Source organism: Sturnira hondurensis, unplaced genomic scaffold, assembly GCF_014824575.4.
Source record: "Sturnira hondurensis isolate 20B ecotype Veracruz unplaced genomic scaffold, ASM1482457v3 Scaffold0022542, whole genome shotgun sequence".
Classification (NCBI taxonomy): domain Eukaryota; kingdom Metazoa; phylum Chordata; class Mammalia; order Chiroptera; family Phyllostomidae; genus Sturnira; species Sturnira hondurensis.
The window spans coordinates 822,644-841,965 of NW_028095173.1; the positions used below are offsets into that span (position 1 = coordinate 822,644).

At 46.3% G+C, this 19,322-nt stretch overlaps 1 long non-coding RNA gene across 3 annotated transcripts; it reads right to left on the reverse strand.

The window, feature by feature from the left end:
* Positions 1 to 1,132: 1,132 nt before the first annotated feature.
* Positions 1,133 to 19,277, reverse strand: LOC118979524 (uncharacterized). 3 transcript variants are annotated; one of them, XR_005064934.1, is made up of 4 exons: positions 7,493 to 7,975; positions 6,711 to 6,837; positions 6,510 to 6,616; positions 1,133 to 2,892 (listed from the first exon to the last, which is right to left on the reverse strand). It is a non-coding gene; the product is annotated as an uncharacterized LOC118979524 (long non-coding RNA). The 3 variants fall into 3 exon arrangements; XR_005064932.1 differs by lacking the exons at positions 6,510 to 6,616; positions 6,711 to 6,837; positions 7,493 to 7,975 and adding an exon at positions 18,984 to 19,277; XR_005064933.1 differs by lacking the exons at positions 6,510 to 6,616; positions 6,711 to 6,837; positions 7,493 to 7,975 and adding an exon at positions 2,983 to 4,253.
* Between the last annotated feature and the right edge of the window lie 45 nt (positions 19,278 to 19,322).

Below are 19,322 nucleotides of genomic sequence, written 5' to 3' on the forward strand. Positions count from 1 at the left end.
TACCTGACTGTGAGAATGTGCAGTGACTTCTGACATAGCCAGGGGGCAGATGCCCACCCCAATGCCTGTGTGTCATTGGGAACTCTTGCCCTGACTAAAGATGGCAGCTGAAAGAGCATCAAAGACACTGCAGAACTGACAAAAATGGCAGACACTACCAACACACCATAGGAAGAGCCAGATATGACGTCCCATAGGAAGTTCTGAGCCAAGCATTTAAACTAGGGTGGGCCAAAGGTCAGGAGGGTGCCACGAAGTCAGAGGAGGTCTGCAGAGGGGTCAGCCACAAGGCCTGCCTGCCTGGAGAAGATAGCAGCAGCGCTGATGGAGTTGCAGGGACCTGCCAGGCCAAGCACAGACACAAGAGGTGCTTGCAGCTGAATTGTGACAGGGAATGCTCAGTTGCAGAATTCTATTTCTCTGAAGGATGTGCAGACAAGTCACTCTCTTGGTATGGGACTTCAGAGCTTGGTGCAAGCTCTCTCTTTATCTCGGTTTTTGGCATTTGGACATTTTGGACCTCCGGCCCTGCTCCCCACACAGATGAGAGCACTCATGGGACTAGGATATGAAGGGCCCACCAGAGGCTTAGACCTCACAGAGGTGGGGAGCCCACTCCTGGAGGCAGGGTCCCACACAGGGATGTGTGCCTCCCTGGGCTTCACCCTCTGGGACAGTGCAACAGGGCACACTGTTTCTGGGACTGCTACATGGAGGCCGAGAACAGCACACCCCAGATGCTGAAGGACAGCTGCTGCAAGAGGATGGGGACTCTGAAACCCACAAGTGCACATTCCCGAGAAGATGGAGATCTGTTTGAGAGACTGGCTGATGGACAGATAAGGACACGGGCAACTTCTGGGTTGGTTTTGGCTTGCAGCCTTTTGGGGAGCAAGGGAGGTTCTGTGTCTCATGGGAGAGGAAAACTCAGCAGGAGTGTTCTCAGCACTTGCAACGTTGGAACCCTATTAATAAAAACCTGTTTCCTTCAACACTGTTGAGTCACGTAGAGTGAAGGTGCCAATGGCCAAGCCCGGGTTGCACAGTTACAAGTAGAGTGTACATACAAATTGCTTCATTTCTGTGGAGTAGCCGGATTATTTTTTTCCAGTTATACAATTCCCACTTAAAATCTGTTAAATTTATTTATTCCTCATGATGAAAAATGTGTACAGTGACATTTTCAGGTATAGAGCATAGAACTTGTATATAAAAGGCACCAGTCACCAAAATTCAAATACAGTGAAAACTCAGTTCTTGAACTTAATTTGTTCCGGAAGGCTGTTCCAGAAGCAATTTGTTCGAAAACTGAATCTCCTTTGTTTGTCACTGGAGAGACGTGTGACTGATCAGATAAGTAGCAGTATGGAAACAGTTGTTAGGGAGAGAATCAAGACCCGAAGTGTTGTTAGACAGCTGAGACATTTTTTCCATGAACAGCTTGGTCAAAAAGCAATTGTTCAAGAACCGAGGGTTCACTGTACAATCACATTTTAACTGAGTTTGTACTGAGATGAATATCCTGTCTTTGAGCCTGTTGACAAATTTATCCTGTTCATCTTGAATTATTTCACTAGAAAGAAGAAAGAAAAAAGTTTCAACTTGAAATACTATGTTTAACTATTCATTGACTGCCTGAGTGGGATTTTTATAGGAACAGGAAAAAGACTATAATGTCTGGGTAAAATTGAGCCTCTTAATTATGAGGACATTTATTGTTTCACTTTGTTACCTTGCTATATTTATCTGAAAGTAAAAATTAGACATGAGATAGGGCACTATTCAGATGGAAGAGACCATCTTGCCTATCATTCAGAGGGAAATCAAATAAACCAAATACACCCCAAACTCTGTTCTACCTGAGGACATCTATTTATTACCTGTGTTACCCACTTGGAAAAACACAAAATATTCTCCTTCTTTAGCAATACATACTCTTCTTCTACTGACAGGTCATGCTTCTTGTTTACCAGAACATAAATCCTTAATCTCTGCTTTTTTCATCATAAAATAAGTTGGCAATTCTTATTTTGCCCCTCTTCAAACATCCTGATTCATAAAGAAGACAAGTTAGTTTTTCAGTGGGCGTACATATTTACTCTATGGAATATTTTAGAAAAAAATTGGGAGATTCAAACTATTTCCAAGCTCAAAGTGATTTTGTATGTCATGTAGTCTAATTCCATATTTAAAAAACTTTAGTGATAGATTATTTAGCAGTTAAAACTGTGCATAAAGATTTGGAGTAACATGGGGTAAATGCATTATAAGATGAGAAAGGTACAGTATATGACATAAAACATAAATCTAAACTCTTAGTAGTAGGATTATTGTTATTTTTTCCATTTATATATTTCCTTGCTTTTCCTGTAATAAACATATTACTTTTAAAACTAGAAAGCCATAACAGGATTTTGGCAATTACTTTTCATTCTTTTTTCTTATACTACTAAGACTTTTCACTCCTCAGCCAGTGAAAAGCCAGTGTTTTTCAGCCAGTGTTTTCACAGGCAATAGCAAAGTACTTAGTGATATTTCAGAAAAATTAAGAGCTGTTTTGTAAACATTACAGCTCATTGGGGGACATGCCTGAAAATAGTGCTTGTAGCATCACTGCTTCTTCAGAGAGTAGTTTCTCTTCTACCGGTGCATCAACTAATTGTAAGCCCTTTGTCATCTTGAACATCCTGTAGTCTTTGACAAGAACAAGTCTTGGATTGGCCATTGGTAGCATCGCTTGCACTTCAGCCTGTTTCTCTGCACCTATTGGTAAAGGTCTCCCTTTAAACTGTACTTATGATCCTCAGTAGCAACCTCTTCAGAATCATCAGCAAGTGGCTCTTTTAGGGTTTTCTGTCTTCCTTTGCCCTTAAGATGTACACCTTGGAGAACCTTTGACAGAAATTTTTAAAAACAAGGTTATTTTAGCAATTATCACACAGAAGATTATGTATAAAAATACCACTAACGCAAAACACTTACCTAGTTACTGTGTAGTTATGAAAGAAAGGTCACAGTCTCTGTAGGAGAATGCAAACAGGGTTGGGGTGGGTTTGTTTGTTTGATTGTTTGCATCTATACAGAAATATTAGCATGATGCTGAAAGTTTCTGAAATGATCAAAATAACTAGAGAAAGGTGGCAATTTTGAGTCTTCAAGATATGCTTTGAGTAGTTCTTTGAAGGAGCGGGATGGCTTCATGGAGAGGAGAGAACAGTTGTGAAAAAGGAAGGCATAGTGGACAGAGCCTGGACTTTGGAATGAAGACTAACCAGGGTGCAAATTCCAGTTTCCTCGCTTGTTAGCTGTCACTTAACCTCTACAATTCCTCATCTCCTCATCCGTTTTGCGGTTACAAGTTGTTTTGAGGATAGAGAATAATTTTTGTAAAATTACAAAAATCTACTACAATCTAGTACAATGCCTGAATCACTGTAGGTCTCAATAAATAGTAAGTACTATTGATTTCACTACACAAAAGCATGAAAGGAAGTCAATTTAATAAAATACAGTGGATAAGTGTATGTGGTTCAAAAAGATAGTTCAAAGCATTGAAATAGACAAATCAGGTAAATAGGAAGTGCTTGGAACTTGGGAGTTTAGATTCCCGACATCAACTATATTCTTTTGAATAAGGAAATAAGAAAAAACAATATCAAAAGAAGTAGACTTTATTGAGTAGGAGGAAGTTAAGGGTAGTGGCAGGATAGAACAGCTAGATGACTATTGAAGACAGTGACTGAGCCATGTACAAGGGTGTGACTAAGGGGTCAAAGGATAAAATAAAAACTATAAAAAACCCACCCATTAAAATGTTAACACCAACTGGTGACTGACTAGATCAGTGACCATGATACTAGATTCATCTCTCAATCTTTGAGACCCCTCATAAGGCTGTACTAAGAGTGCATTAGGATACAAATGTTCAAAGCACTTTGTAAATGGTAAAGTACTACCCAAATTTTATACTTTCATAGGTACAACTAATTCGACTTTTGGGACCTTCTTTTGACTGTTCTAGGAAGATGATGCTATTCGATCAAGAGAGTATGGACTTGGAATTGCTTCTCTAAAAAGAAGAGGCAAATCTGTCCCTTTTCATTAGGTTCTTTTCTTAACTAATGGTACATTTGTGAGGCAGCATTTCCACAGACTGGGTGTAGTATCTAATCATGCATGGGACTATCAATGTCAGCTAGTCTACCAAATTATATTATTACCCTGGTCTTCTAAAGCAAAGCTTCCCAACTTGTGTGTGGGGGGGGGAGGGGAGAGGGTTGGGGCTCCACCAGCAGAGCTCCCCTGGCCACTGTGGACGAAAATAATTCTACCAAGACATGATCAGCTTGGGGAGGAAGGATGACCAGTCTCTCAGAGGAGAAAGGTGCTGTAGCCTTCTTTCAATGGGTTTTTATTGAGTTTAGCTTGCATAGGGATGCATATCAAAGAGAGAAGGTATGGTTTACAGATAACATCTCTGAGATCATGGGGATACTTTTGAGTCAGGGTATGGTAGACAGGGTGATGCCAATTGGCTGTAAAACCTTAGGAAACCAACTTATTTTGTGCTTGGACCCTTAACATTTGAATTCAGAACATTCTTAGCCAAGCAGGTTTCAGAGGACTTTATTCATCCTTTCTTAGGCCTGATTTCGTCCCCACTGGAAACTGCCCATTCTAGCACAGGGCTGCACCCTTACTGGCATTGTGTCAAGCCTGAATTAGGCAGGGGAAGCAAGGCAGCCAAGAGATTAGGAGACTTTTTACAGAGAGAATGAGAATTCAGACTATGATAAAACAGAGGAGTGAGGGTTTTTTGTCCCTTCGCTGCAATCCCTTAACTTTTCCCCTGATGGACCCTTCATGACCATGCGTGTCTTAGCTTGTCCTTCCCTTGAGGAATCTTACCTGTCATTAACTATGTAGCCATCTGCCCAGGGCCAAGCAGGGTGAAGTAAAGGGGGCAGGGTCTGTGCCTCTGCTGGGAGGATAAATTCTGTCTCCCTAGAGGCTTATGGTTCCAAGGTCCCCTAGCCAAGGAGTCTTTTCGCCTGTCGGAGGGGTTATAGCCTCTGAAACTAGGCAGGATGGTTCCCAACACCAACTGGCATGCCTGCTGAGCACAGCCAACCATCAATCCCCTCAGCTTATGGGCTTGCCTGGGTCAGCTAGAGCCCTTGAAGTAGCTACATCAAGCCAGTCCCAAATAGCTTGGTTGGCTAACTATTTATGTAAGTATTAAATAAATATTCCCTATGTGTAAAATAACTTTAAAGGGTTAGGAAATACTGTGGTCTAACCAGAATATATAATTAGAGTTCTGGAAAAAATTAAATTGGCAATAACAATTGAAACTGCTTTAGCCCTGACTGGTATGGCTCAGATGGTTGGGCATTGGTCCACAAAGAGAAAGGCCACCATGTTCCATTCGCAGTGAGGGCACATGCTTGAGTTAAAAGTTTGGTCTCCAGTTGGTCTGGGCAGGTAAGAGAGGCAACCGATAGATGCTTCCCTTTCATATCAATGTGTCTTTCCCTCTCCCTCCCTCCCTTCCACTCTGTATAAAAATAAATGAAATCCTTTTTAAAAATTGAAACTGCTTGTAAAGCATTTACCTTGTGCTATGTGTATCGACTAGACTTAGTTTTACTCTTACAAAATCTCTGCAAGACAGGATTTTATCCTTTTACAGAAGATGAAACCAAAACCAGAGCCAAGTATAGCCACACTGAATAGTCAGGTGAAATGGGAATTCATGTCTTCCCCTGCTGAAAGCCACCTCTGGCAGAAGAAAAATCCCAAACCAATCACGACCTCATACACACAGTAATGAATTGGTTTACACTGTGATTCAGAATCCATATTCTTCCTCCTGTTGACTACACCTTTTGTACACTCTGGCAGGAATTTACCTTTGGCTCCCTGCACACCAAATATTTCCCACAAGAGTGGCTAACAAACATCCCTTCTACATGAGTTGGTGGGGGTTGGAACTGAGGTTTTTTTTTTTTTAATTTTTTTACTTAATTATTTTTCAAGTACAGTTTTCTGTCTATTACTCCCATCCCATCCCATCCCCCGGAACTGAGGTTTAAGGCTTTAATTATACCCATACCTTAAGTGTCTTCTACAGAAAACAAAAATCTGAAATAGGAAAAATGTTAACTTCTGCTTAATCCAAGTGATGAGAAATAGGTATTTGTTACATATTATTTTTCTGTTTGCTAGTGTGTTAAAATGTTTCATAATTAAAAGTTTAAATTCATTACAAGAATCGTGGCAAAAACTCTTGCAAATTATTGTACATTTATTTCTTTCGTTATGAAATACATTTAATTTTTTAACCTCTTTATAACAAAGACAATGAGTGAAAGGGTCACTTTAATTTTTAACTTGCCAGTCTCACTTCACACTTAGCGATTTGTGTGTTTGACACAGCACCAACATTCCCTTACAGTCCCCACACCTGTGAGTCATGTTGATTCATGCTTTTCCGTCAGAGCCTTTACCTATGTCCTTGCAACTTCTGTCACAAGATGGTGCTTGTACTTGGAGATGCTGGGGAAGGCTTCAGAGGAGATAATATTGGGGCTGAAAAGTCCATGGGAGTTTGCAACTGCAAGTGGATGCAAAAACAGAGATATAAAATAACTCCTTGGATCTTACTGGCAGATAAAGCATTAAAAAATAATCTGGAGGCTTGAGAGTACTGAGGCAGCTGGGAGTTTGTTCCAGGTGGGCTGGAGAGGTAGATTCCATCATCTGGAGGCCAGATGATGAAGGGTTTTTTCCTATGCTAATGAGTCATAGAGCCATCCTTCAGGTCAGCGACAACAACTGAGATTTCAAGAAAATATTAGAAATTTTTAGTAATTTCCCCCATTCTTTAGTTTTTGATATAGGAATACTGGCATATCACTTTATACATGTAATTTATAATTCACTATGCATAGCCCTGGCTGTGTGGCTCAGTTAGTTGGAGCATTGACCCCTCCCTGAAAGTTTACTAGTTCAATTCCCAGTCAGGGCACATCTGTTGTGGATTCGATCCCTGGTTGGGACGTGTACGGGAAGCAATCTGTTCATGTTTTTCTCTCTCTCCCTTCCTTTCTAAAATCAGTGGAAACATATTTCAGGGTGACGATGGAAACAAAAATCACTATGCATGTATAGGAGGCATGTACTCAAATTTTTTTTTAATGGAGAGAACTCCATGATCAGAAAGTGTGATGATGGCAGCTTTAAGAGATGGGAAATTGAGTAAGTCTCCTCTTCCCATATTACCTTTTTTGCTGAGCCCTAACTTCAGATTAATACTACCTTGTTGCTACTAGGACTAACACCATAGTGCTCCAGGTCCTTTACCTATCTCTATTCTCTCCTGCCTTCCTTACAGTTTCTTAGGTGGCAAGAAGACAAAAGGGGATTCCTTCCTATTCATGCAGACATGTATTTCATTCAGTGTATATGTACAATAATAGAAATATTATACTTCAGGTTGGAAGAGAGGTGTATGAGGACAGACTCAAAGAGGAGTTTGTACTCTGTCTTTGAGGCACTGGAGAGCCCAAAGGATATAAATTCTTCCATTAGGGAACCAGCATGATACAATTTGCATTCTTAGAAAAGTCACTGCAAGGAATCTAGAAAATGGAATGGAGATGGGGAGAAAATCAGGCTGGAAGAATTACAGCACAGTATTGTGATAGTGCATCATTTAAAAAATTAAGCAGGATTTGGTCCTCAATATAACAAATAAAAGCAATACATGAGTTCTTCTCCATTTAAGGAACCTAAGGAGAAGGCACAGGAAAAGCAGGGCAGCAAAAAAAAAAATGAAGAAATTAGGGATAAGGAAGAAAACTAGAGTGTGTCAGTAAAGCCAAGGGAGGTGAAAAGTTTCAAGGAATAGCAAATGATTAAAAGTTAAAAAGAGCCCTGGCTGGTGTACCTCAGTGCATTGAATGCGGGCCTGCAAACCAAAGGATTGCAGTTCGATTCCCAGTCAGGGCACATGCCTGGGTTGCAGGCCAGTTCCCAGCAGGGGATGGCACCAGAGGCAACCATACATTGGTATTTCTCCCCCTCTCTCCTTCCCTTCCCCTCTAAGGATAAATAAACTAAAATATTAAAAATAAGTAAATAAAAGTTAAAAAGAGGTCAAAAGAAGGACTTGGAAGTGTTCACTTAAATTGAGCAAGAGTATCAGTGACCCTTTGTCAACTTTGTTTCAGTAGATGGTGACAGGTTTATAGCTGCAGGAGGCTGAAAAGCCAAAGAACCCAGTTGTAAAGGGAAGGGTAGTGTAGAACTGCACATGGGCTCAAGGGTTTCCATGTCTGTGTTTACAAATGTAAGTATAGGTATTCCCCATTTTGAAGTCTGAATTATGCCACTTCACTTTATGAAAGACGTATTCAGTACAGTCATCACTTTTCCCTGCGTAAAAGTGAAAATCCTCTGAATTTCTTTCAGTTAGTGAGAACGGGTATTAATGTAGGTCTCTCATAAAAGTGCAATGGTGTAATGTGAACTTTCTGAATGCAAACTTACTGTTTGTTTTATGCCATTTCAATTTATGAGGTTTCATAGGAATGCTGTACTTCTGAAACTGGAAAAGACTGGCGTTCAAGCTGCCTGTCACATACTGAAACCAATAATCAGAGAGGGATTGAAACTTTATGGGCACTTTATTTAGATGGCAGGAGATCTGAGAAGATAGCAGGTTCATACCCTAACAGACTGCCTTAAATTCTATCTTAAAATGGCCCTTTTTATAAGAGCAAGTTGTAAGGGGCTTGGAATTCAGGGGAAAGTTAATTGGACTAAGAAAGCTGCAGTATTCTCCCCCTGGGCAGAGGTCATTAGCTGTGTCCTGGGCTGTAGTCACCTCATCTTGGAGGACAATGGCTCAGATACCAGCCCGATTACTTGCAGTCCTCCTGAGGAACAAAGGTGGAACTGCTTAGAGTCAGGGTGGAACATACCTTCAGTTCCTGGCACAATAGTTCTTATAAGCATTGATCACTAAGCTTATTAACTATTACTTAAACTGAAAATTTCCGACTCTTGAACCCCTATCACTTTCAATGGGGAGAATAGGAGGGCTGTAATGTAAGCATGATCACTGACTTGAGTGAGGCAAGTCATCTTGTTGCAGAAAAATGAAGCGACCAGACACCGAGGGGTTCAGGAGTACGATCTTTATTACGTGCACGGGCCCAGAGGAGAGTGATCTCCAAATTCCGAGCTCCGAACAAAGGGGTCCTGGGGTTTTTATAACCTGTAGGACCTTCCTGTCTACATAGCGGAAGCAGGTTACAGAAGCGGAATTCGGAAGTTAGGTCTATTTCCTTATTTGGGGATATCTGCGGTGCTGTGGCTCTCATTGGCTGCGTGGTAGAAGCAGGTTACAGAAGCAGATGTGGAAGTTACATCTTTCCTACAGGGCGTTCTTAGGCTAGTGGAAAAGGGGCCTTTCTCTATCATTCCCCCCTGTGGGTGCTTAGACAGCACTTTCGTGTGTCTTAGCATCCAATAACGGGGACTCTCTGCTCTTGTTGTTGATGGAGCATGAGAATGCGGCTAGTGGTCTTCTGTACTAGTGCTCCTTCTAACTGGTTGACTACTGTCCTGATGGCCCAGGGTCCTACGCTAATGACTAGGATGAGGATGATCAGGGGTCCTAGGACGGGGACTAGGAAGGAGAGAAGAGTGTCCTGCCACCAGGAGGATGCTCCCATCTCAGGTCTGGGCCATAGTCTGTCTTTAAGTTCATTTATGCATTGTAAGTTTTCTTCAACTAAGCCACTTTCATTAACAAAATAACAACACTCTTCTAAAAATATACAGGTTCCTCCTTTATCTGCTGTCAGGAGGTCTAAGGCCCGCTGATTCTGTTGGGCTACCCGAACTAGGGAAAGGATCTGGCGTTGTAGGGATGCTAGGGAAGCTGCAGCTGATTCTAATGCCTTGTGGAGGGTATCTTGCATTTGTAGGCTGGTGGCCAGTCCGGCTCCCCCTACACTAACACTGGCAAGGGAGGTAGCAAAGCTTAATCCTACTAATAAGGGAAGGAAAACTGCTCTGCGGTGGAGATGAAGGCTAATATTTATGTATTTTGCTTCTAGTTCTCCAGGTGGGTAAGCTACTAACTGGGGTGCCAGGGTCACTAGTAGGTAGGTATGCATGTCTGAGCAGTTTATCGCTGGGAGGAGGGTCTGGTTAGTCCAAAAGAATAACCCTGCTGGAGGGGTGAAAGAGAGTGACTTGTTTCCTTGGCACTAGCTGGTACTGTTAGGATACAAGTTTTCTTCTGATACCCGATAAAGGGGAGCCTTTACGGGCCCTGGGCACTTAGGTGAGAGGGTCCCACCTCCTGCCTGTGGGGTTGTATTTACTGGCACAGCTACCAGTGGAGGCTTACTTAAGGAGGCGCAGAGGAAGCAGTCAGTGAAATTTCCAGGGCTACTGAGGTTGAGGAGGGCAGCCCCCTCCTGGATCAGGGTTATCCAGGAGAAAGGGACACTTGCCTGACCGATTTGGCTGACTTGGGGCTCAGCTGTTTCTATAGCGGTCTGGATTGTCTTGAGGTGATGTAGGTTAAGGAATAGTTCTTTTCTTTTGAAGATGATGATATCTTCTACTGGCCCTTTGTGTGTCAGACCCACGTAAACTTTTCCTTTTACTCCTTTTTCCCAGACAGAGTCTTCTGCCTTGTCTAGAGTTAGCACTATTTCTCTTCCCGAATCCCTGCCCGCATACTGGGATCCATGCTTTGGGCAGGACCTGTAAGCGCATTCCCCATAGGTATCTGGCCACCAGTTACAATACTCTTCTGTCTGATCTTCTTTCATACAGACAAAGGGATTCTGGCAAAGACCTAGCCCTCTAAGCTTTGGAAGGATTGAACTGGGATTCTAATTTCAATTTTTCCTATGCAGGGCCTGATACACTCTTTGATCCCAATTATACTGATGGTGAACCACTGGTTTTTGTGATGGTACTCCTGCACGTCTATGGTTTCATTGTATTGTCAGTGGGCTGACCCATAGGTTAGATGGGGTTATAGGATTAAGAGCGATTGCCAGGGATTCATGTTGGATAGGTTAGACAAAGCAATCAATAGCTATGAATATACAAACCCTGGCAATCCTACTAGGTAGGATGCCTGACGGGTCTCTCCTAAAGTAGCTAAATCTGTGGTGGTAGGTATTTGGGTTAAGGGGGTGGCTCTACCATACAGGATTTCATAGGAGGTGTACCTGGCTGTATTCGGGGTACACCTTATCCTGAAGAGGGCAAGAGGCAAAATGTCTGGCCAGGGGAGGTGTGTCTCTTGGCAGAGTTTTCCTAAAGTCTCTTTTAGAGTTCGGTTCATCCGTTCTACCTTGCCTGAGCTCTGGGGCCGGTAGGCGGCATGTAGTTTCCACTTTAGATTCAGGGCTCGAGTCAGTAGCTGCATGACCTTAGCAGTGAAGGCCAGTCCGTTGTCACTCGGTAGGCTGAGTGGCAGGCAGTGCCGTGGGGTGATTTCTCGGAGCAGTACTTGTGCTACTTCCTGGGCCTTCTCTGTGCGTGTGGGGAACGCTTCTACCCGGCCTGAGAAAGTGCACACCAGAACTAGGAGGTACTTGTACCCGCGGCTGGGTTTGAGCTCAGTGAAGTCGAGTTGGAGATCTTCAAAAGGCAGTGTGCTGGTATACTGGATGCCTCGGCTAGGAACCTTGGGTGCCTTAGCGTTATATTGCGCACAGGTTGGGCAACGGGCTGTGATGGATGTGCACAGGGTGTCTAAGGTGGGGATATATAGGAACTTTCCAAGGAGCGGGCTCAGCTTAGTCTTTCCTAGATGGGTTAGACTGTGGCAGTTCTGGACAATATTCCGGCCTTGACTTTGAGGTATGTATATTCTCCCATCTTTTAGTTTCCAAAGCCCCTCTGGTGTCTTCTGGGCTTGGACTTGGCTTGCCCACTGGTCTTCCTCCGGGCTATAATTACGCTCGGTTGGGGTAACTCCTAGTATTGGGTTGAGGGTGATCATAGGCTCAGGTGGTTTGCGCGTCGCCTCCTTTGCAGCCTGGTCAGCAAACTTGTTTCCTTCTATTTCTCTGGTGTGGCCCCACTGGTGGCCACGGCAATGGATTACGGCCACTTGGTTGGGGGCCTTTACCGCCTTGAGTAGTCAGAGTATTTCTTGTTTATTTTTTATCTCTTTTCCCTTTGTGGTTAAGAGCCCCCTTTCTCAGTAAATCGCCCCATGGAAATGCAGGGTGGTGTAGGCATATTTGGAGTCACTGTATATGTTAACCTTTTTGTCTTTACTTAGTTCTAAGACTCTTATGAGGGCATATAATTCGGCCCGCTGGGCCGACCACCTGGCAGGTAGGGCCCTCGCCTCTATGACTGTCTCGGGTGGTGACTGCATAGCCTGCTTGGCACTCTCCAGCCTCTGTCAAGTAGCTGCTCCCGTCAGTGTACAGAGTCCAATCCTCATGGGATATAGGTTGGTCTTTCAGGTCGGGTTGGCTAGCGTAGACTTGGTCTGTAATGTCTGCACAGTCATGGTCTGGGGCCCCCCGTTCTGTGGGCAAATACGTGGCCGGGTTGATAGACTGCACGGTCTTCGGGTGGACCTGGGGATTCCCTTGGAGCAGCCCCTAGTATTGAGCTAGCCATGGGTTGGACAGGTAGCGGTGCCCTGCCCCTTCTAATAGGCTATGGACAGCATGGGGCAAATAGAGGTGCGTCTCCTGCCCAAAGGTCAACTTGTCTGCCTCTTATAGCAGGACTGCCGCTTCCGTGACTGCTTTCAAACATGGCGGCCACCCCACTGCAGCATTGTCTAATTGCTTAGACGGGTATGCTACTGGACTTTTCCAAGGTCCATGGTCTCGGGTTAGCACGCCCAGGGCTATTTTGTCCTTCTCATGCACATAGAGCCAAAAAGGTTTCTCTGGGTCAGGCAGACCCAGGGCTGGCGTGCTAGTTAAGCAGCTTTTGATCTGCTGGAATGCCTCCTCCTGCTCAGGGGTCCGTAGGAACGGATCAGAGTCTGGTCCTTTGGTGGCCTGCTACAACAGTTTGGCCATCTGGGCGTAGCCGGGTATCCAAAGGCGGCAGAAACCAGCAGCTCCTAAGAACTCTCTGAGTTGCCTCTGGTTTGTTGGGACTACCATTTGCCTGATCACTGCCTTTCTTTCTACCCCGAGGGTCTGCTGTCCTTGGTTGATCTGGAACCCTAGGTATTTGACAGTCTCTTGGCAAAGTTGTGCCTTTTTTCGAGACACCTGTCTTGCAGTAACTGAAGTAAGGCACCAGTATGGACTTGACAGTCTTCCTTCCCTCGCCAGGCTAGTAGCAAGTCATCTACGTATTGGAGAAGAATGACTTCAGCGTACTCATCCGTAAACGGGTGTAGGTCTTTTGCCAGGGCCTCACTGAATATGGTNGGGCAAATACGTGGCCGGGTTGATAGACTGCACGGTCTTCGGGTGGACCTGGGGATTCCCTTGGAGCAGCCCCTGGTATTGAGCTAGCCATGGGTTGGACAGGTAGCAGTGCCCTGCCCCTTCTAATAGGCTATGGACAGCATGGGGCAAATAGAGGTGCGTCTCCTGCCCAAAGGTCAACTTGTCTGCCTCTTATAGCAGGACTGCCGCTGCCGCGACTGCTTTCAAACATGGCGGCCACCCCACTGCAGCATTGTCTAATTGCTTAGACAGGTATGCTACTGGCCTTTTCCAAGGTCCGTGGTCTTGGGTTAGCACGCCCAGGGCTATTTTGTCCTTCTCATGCACATAGAACCAAAAAGGTTTCTCTGGGTCAGGCAGACCCAGGGCCGGCGTGCTAGTTAAGCAGCTTTTGATCTGCTGGAATGCCTCCTCCTGCTCAGGGGTCCGTAGGAACGGATCAGAGTCTGGTCCTTTGGTGGCCTGCTACAACAGTTTGGCCATCTGGGCGTAGCCGGGTATCCAAAGGCGGCAGAAACCAGCAACTCCTAAGAACTCTCTGAGTTGCCTCCGGTTTGTTGGGACTACCATTTGCCTGATGACTGCCTTTCTTTCTACCCCCAGGGTCCACTGCCCTTGGCTGATCTGGAACCCTAGGTATTTGACAGTCTCTTGGCAGAGTTGTGCCTTCTTCCGAGACACCCGATATCCCCTGTCCTGCAATAACTGGAGTAAGGTGCCGGTATGGACTTGCCAGTCTTCCTTCCCTTGCCCGGCTAGTAGCAAGTCATCTACGTATTGGAGTAGAGTGACTTCAGGGTACTTGTCCCTAAATGGGCATAGGTCTTTTGCCAGGGCCTCACTGAATATGGTGGGTGAGTTCTTGAACCCCTGTGGCAGTCTTGTCCAAGTTAACTGGGACTTTTTCCCAGACACCGGGTCCTCCCACTTGAAGGCAAATATGGCCTGTGACTGCGGGGCCAGAGGGATACAGAAGAAGGCATCTTTCAGGTCTAGGCAAGTAAAGTGGGTGGCTGTCGATGGGCAACTGTCCCAACAGAGTATATGGATTTGGGACTACAGGGTGCAGCGTAACATGGCTTGGTTGACAGCCCGTAAGTCCTGTACCGACCTATAGCCGGACCCATCTGGTTTCTTTACAGGGAGCAATGGGGTGTTCCATGGCAACTGGCAAGGGGCCAGGATCCTCGCTTCTAGATGTTTATTGATTATTGGAGCTATGCTGTGCTGGGCATCTCTTGGTATCAGGTACTGTTTAAGGCACCTCGGAGTCGCTCCGGGTATGAGCTCTACTAATACTAATACTTTTGCTAGTCCTGGCAGTTTGTCCTCTGCCCAGACTCCGGAGTAGGCTGCCCAAAGGGGGTCCTGGGCTGGACCTTCGTCTTTCTGGTGGAGTCTATATTCCTCCTCCCTGGGTATTACCAGGGCAATGGTCCGTGGTGTGGGTAGGTCCAGGGAGGCCCCCACCCGTCAGAAAATGACCCATGCTGCCAACTTGGTTAGAATGTCCCTGCCCAACAGGGGGATTGGGCAGTCTGGCAGGTACAGGAACTCATGGGTAATCTGGTGGCCACCCAATTCGACCTTCCACAACTGGCAAAACCTTTGCGGGCTGGCCGAGAGGCCTGTGGCCCCCTGCACTAAAACTTCTTTTCCACTGGGGGGTCCTACCGGGATGGTGACTACTGAATGTTCCGCTCCGGTGTCTACCATAAAGTCAATGTCTTGGCCCCCGACTTTTACTCTGACCATGGGCTCCTGGGGTCCGAGCGGGATGGAGCCCGGTTGCCCTTCATCTTGGCTAGGGCTAATAGGTTGGGAGCTGGCGTGGGCGGGACTACCTGACTGTTAGATGACTCCTCTTGCTGCTTGTGGGCTGGGCAATCTCGCTTCCAATGTCCTCGCTCTTTGCAGTAGGGACACTGATGTTTTTCCACTTTGAAGTGCTCCTTTTTATCACCCGGTCTACTTTTTGACGTCATGGAGGCTGGTTTTCCTAGTGTGGCGGCTAAGAGGGTGGCCTGCAATTTTTGGTCTTCTAAGCAGGTGGCCACCATGGCTTCATTTCGGTTTTCATATACTTTGTTGGCTACTGCCAGGAGCAAAGCCTTCTAGTTTCTGAAATTTCTTCCTAATATCTGAGGCGAACTGGGAGACGAAGGCCATAGCGACCATACACTGGTTCTCGGCCGCCTCCGGGTCAAAAGGGGTATAAACTCAATAGGCCTCCATTAGGCGCTCTAGGAAGTCCCCGGGGCACTCATCTGCCTTCTGAATTATGGTGGCTACTTTAGCCATGTTGGTGGGTTTTCTAGCCACTGCTTTTACCCCCTGTGGCAAGGAGTGGCGATACTGATCAAGGGCTGCTTGTCCCTGTTTTGTGTTTGGGTCCCAGGCTGGCAGCTGCTTGGGGGCGGCCGTAGGAGAATAGTCAGCGGGGTCGAGGGTTCCAGCTGGGGCATGTGCCTCTAGGTAGCGTCGGGCCTCCTGTAGGATCTTTCTCCTCTCCTCTGTGTTAAAAAGTGTGAGGAGGAGTTGGCGACAGTCAAACCAGATGGGCCTGCGGGTTTGGAAGATTGAATCTACGAACTCAATCATGGCCTGCGGCTTCTCCGAAAATGGAGGGGTATGATGTTTCCAATTTAGGAGGTCAGTTGTACTAAAGGGCTGGTAGTAGAAGGTAACCTGACCCGGCCAGATGGTCCCATCCTCACTGACTCTAGGAGCCACCTGTACGTCCTGGAGGGGTATCTGGAGAGGCGGCAGATGCTGGCTTCTGAGCCTACTGGCCACGGGCGATGGGCCTGGTTGGGGCAAGGCCGGATACCGGATGGGTACTGGTTCTGCACTAGGCTGCTGCTCTTGAGATGAAATGGAGGGTGGTGGAGTTAAGGGCTCCTGTGGTGGGGCCTGATAGGGTGGTGGCTGGAGAACAACTAATTCATCTTCCTGGGCCTGATCCTGGTGGATGGGGGGCCTGACTCTAGCAACTAATACAGTTGGGGGTCCCTTGTTCCCCGGGCCGCGCACAACACGTTCTCGGGCGCGTTCAGCCTGAGGTCCCTTTGGGACATCTTGGAGTTCCTGCACACTGGCTCAGCCATCTGGGCATGTCCTGGGCTAATTCTTGCCATTTGTCTATATAGGGGTATTGGTTGGGGTGACCTGGCTTCCCTGTAACTATGTGGTAAACTGTTCTAATGGGGGACAAGTTCAAAGTTCCCTCGGGGGACCAGCCGACTCCAAAGGCCGGCCATTCTGATGTGCAAAAAGTCTCGAGTTGTTCTGCATTCAGTGACAGGTCCTGCCCTCTAAATTTACTGAAGTTCTGAAGCATACAATCTAGGACTGTGGAAGGCCTGCCTCCCATGGTCTTCCTCCCGCTTGGCGCAGACACACAAAGGGTGGGGTTCACTCGCTCGTCCTCCTGGCCTGCTCCCTCGCAGATGGAGTCGGTCTTGGCTAAGGTTGCCCCAGCAGAATTTGGGGTTAACTGCCAACCATTATGCCGTATGACCTGACACAGGAACCGCAGGTCGGGACCCAATCTTGCTCCATAGGTTTTTCACCTGTGGAGCCACAAACACATACACTCTCACTTTCACTCTCAGACACTCAGAAGTTAAACATTCCCTCCCCAAGTGAGGGTCCGGTGATTGGACTACCTAGTCTCGATCCTCAGGCAGATGTGGGAGGACTCAAACCTCCCTTGAAAATCTCGGGTCCGGTCCCCGAGGCACTTACCGATCTTGCGCCTTCTGATAGATCGTGGTCCGATACCCTCACTTCCCATCTGGAGTCTCGGGACAGCATCCAGTGCCCCGACTCATCGGGGCCTAAGAAATCTCAGGGCAAGTGCTCCTCTGGTCTCCAGTTGGGCCACGGGCTGCCCAGCCCGCCCTGTCCAGCTGGCGGCAAATCGGCCCAAATTTATGTAAGGTCGATTCCCGGTCAGGGAACCAAATGTTGCAGAAAAAATGAAGTGACCAGACACGGAAGGGTTCAGGAGTACCATCTTTATTACATGCAGGGGCCCAGAGGAGAGTGATCTCCAAATTCTGAACCCTGAACAAAGGGTCTTTGGGGTTCATATAGTCTGCAGCTTCCTGTCTACATGGCAAAGCAGGATACAGAAGCGGAATGCGGAAGTTAGTCTATTTCCTTATTTAGTCTATTTCCTTATTTAGCCATAGGTGCTGTGGCTCTCTATGGCTGTGTGGCGGAAGCAGGTTACAGAAGCAGATGTGGAAGTTATGTCTTTCCTACCAGGCGTTCGTTCTTAGGCTACTGGAAAAGGGGCCTTTCTCTATCAATCTGTAGAGAGAGCAGTGTAATTGATGGAAAGAAATCCCAGAGGGAAATGGAAAGTATACAATTATAACTGCTTAAGTGGAGAAAAGAGCCCTATTTAAAAACAAAACACAAAACAAAAAAAGTCACTACAAAAGGCCCACCATACATGGTTGATATTTCTTAACTAGATTTTTTCATTTTGAAAAATAATTTGTTTCTGCCCTGGCTAGCTCACTGGATTGAGTGCTGGCCTATGAACCAAAGGGTCACTGGTTTGATTCCCAGTCAGGGCACTTGCCTGGGTTGCAAGCCAGGTCCCCTGCTTGGGGCAAGCAAGAGGTAACCACACAGAGATGTTTCTTTCCCTTTCTCCTATTTCTAAAAAATAAGTCAATAAAATCTTTTTAAAAATTTGTTTCTAAGCTTTTTTCCACTTCTGTACATTCTATCTGCACTTAAGTGCTATCTTGCTCCCACCCCATCCCCCAATCACGATCTTGGTAAGGCTCAAGGTCCAACTCAATTACCACCACTCCCATAAAGTTCCTTTTGATCTTCTACTAGTGCTTTGTCAACAGCTTAACACTGCATCTCACATTACCTTAATAAGCTACCTCTTTTTAAAAAGTCCATTTCTATTTTGTCTATGATCACATTTACCCACGTTTCTATTTCCCATTTTCCAGTTTCTATTACGTTGAACATGGATTTCTATGACCAACCTACCAGCCTGGATTATAAATATGGGTTCAAATCAGCTTGGACTTAATAAGATTTGCCCTCCTCTAGAGCTAAAGGAAACTTCCTGGCCAATGACCAGATCCTGCCAGAATACGACCGGCCTCGTCAAACTCCGGGGTGTGAAACCTGATCTGTACTCATGCACAAGAGCAACCCACACACTCTAAATCGAAGCGCACGCCTTCAACAGTTCTCCCAAATTTCCCTCTTTTGCCGTTTCTTCATGGTAAATCCTAAGAAAGGAAGCAGAATTCCTTCCAAGTAACCGTCGTTCAAAGTCATGGAAGCGGCAGGCAATGAGAAAGTATGAGACCTGGAGGCAATCACTGAGCGGGAACAGCTGGAACGACTTTAACCCTTCCGGTCCCCTAGTTTCATTCCCCAGCCGCACGTTACGCAGCTCAAGCACGTCACGTCCACCGAGCGACCCCCTGTCCGCCCCCCACCCCACCCCCCCGCTGGCCTGCTATCCACTTGGCAGTGCTGGGTTTTAATGTAGCTCGCAGGCTGCTCTCACGCACTGGTGAAAAAGATTAGCCGCGCTGGAGGCCTAGCACGCTGTGCTGAGTGCTGCAGCCCAGTGCCGAGCAAACTCGGGTCCTCTCGGTACAAAGTGCTGCACTGTACAAGTTCCCAGCTACCGTAAGTCACGGTAAATTCCACTGCGCTCGTCCGCCACGCGGGCTCCCAAGTTCGGCGCAGGGCTCTCATCCCTCCTCCCGGTGGACGCTGCGCTAGACGCCGTGAGCGGTCACGGACCACGTTACGTGTCAGCAGCCAATTGGAAAGGCAGAGGGCAGCACAGAGATCAGC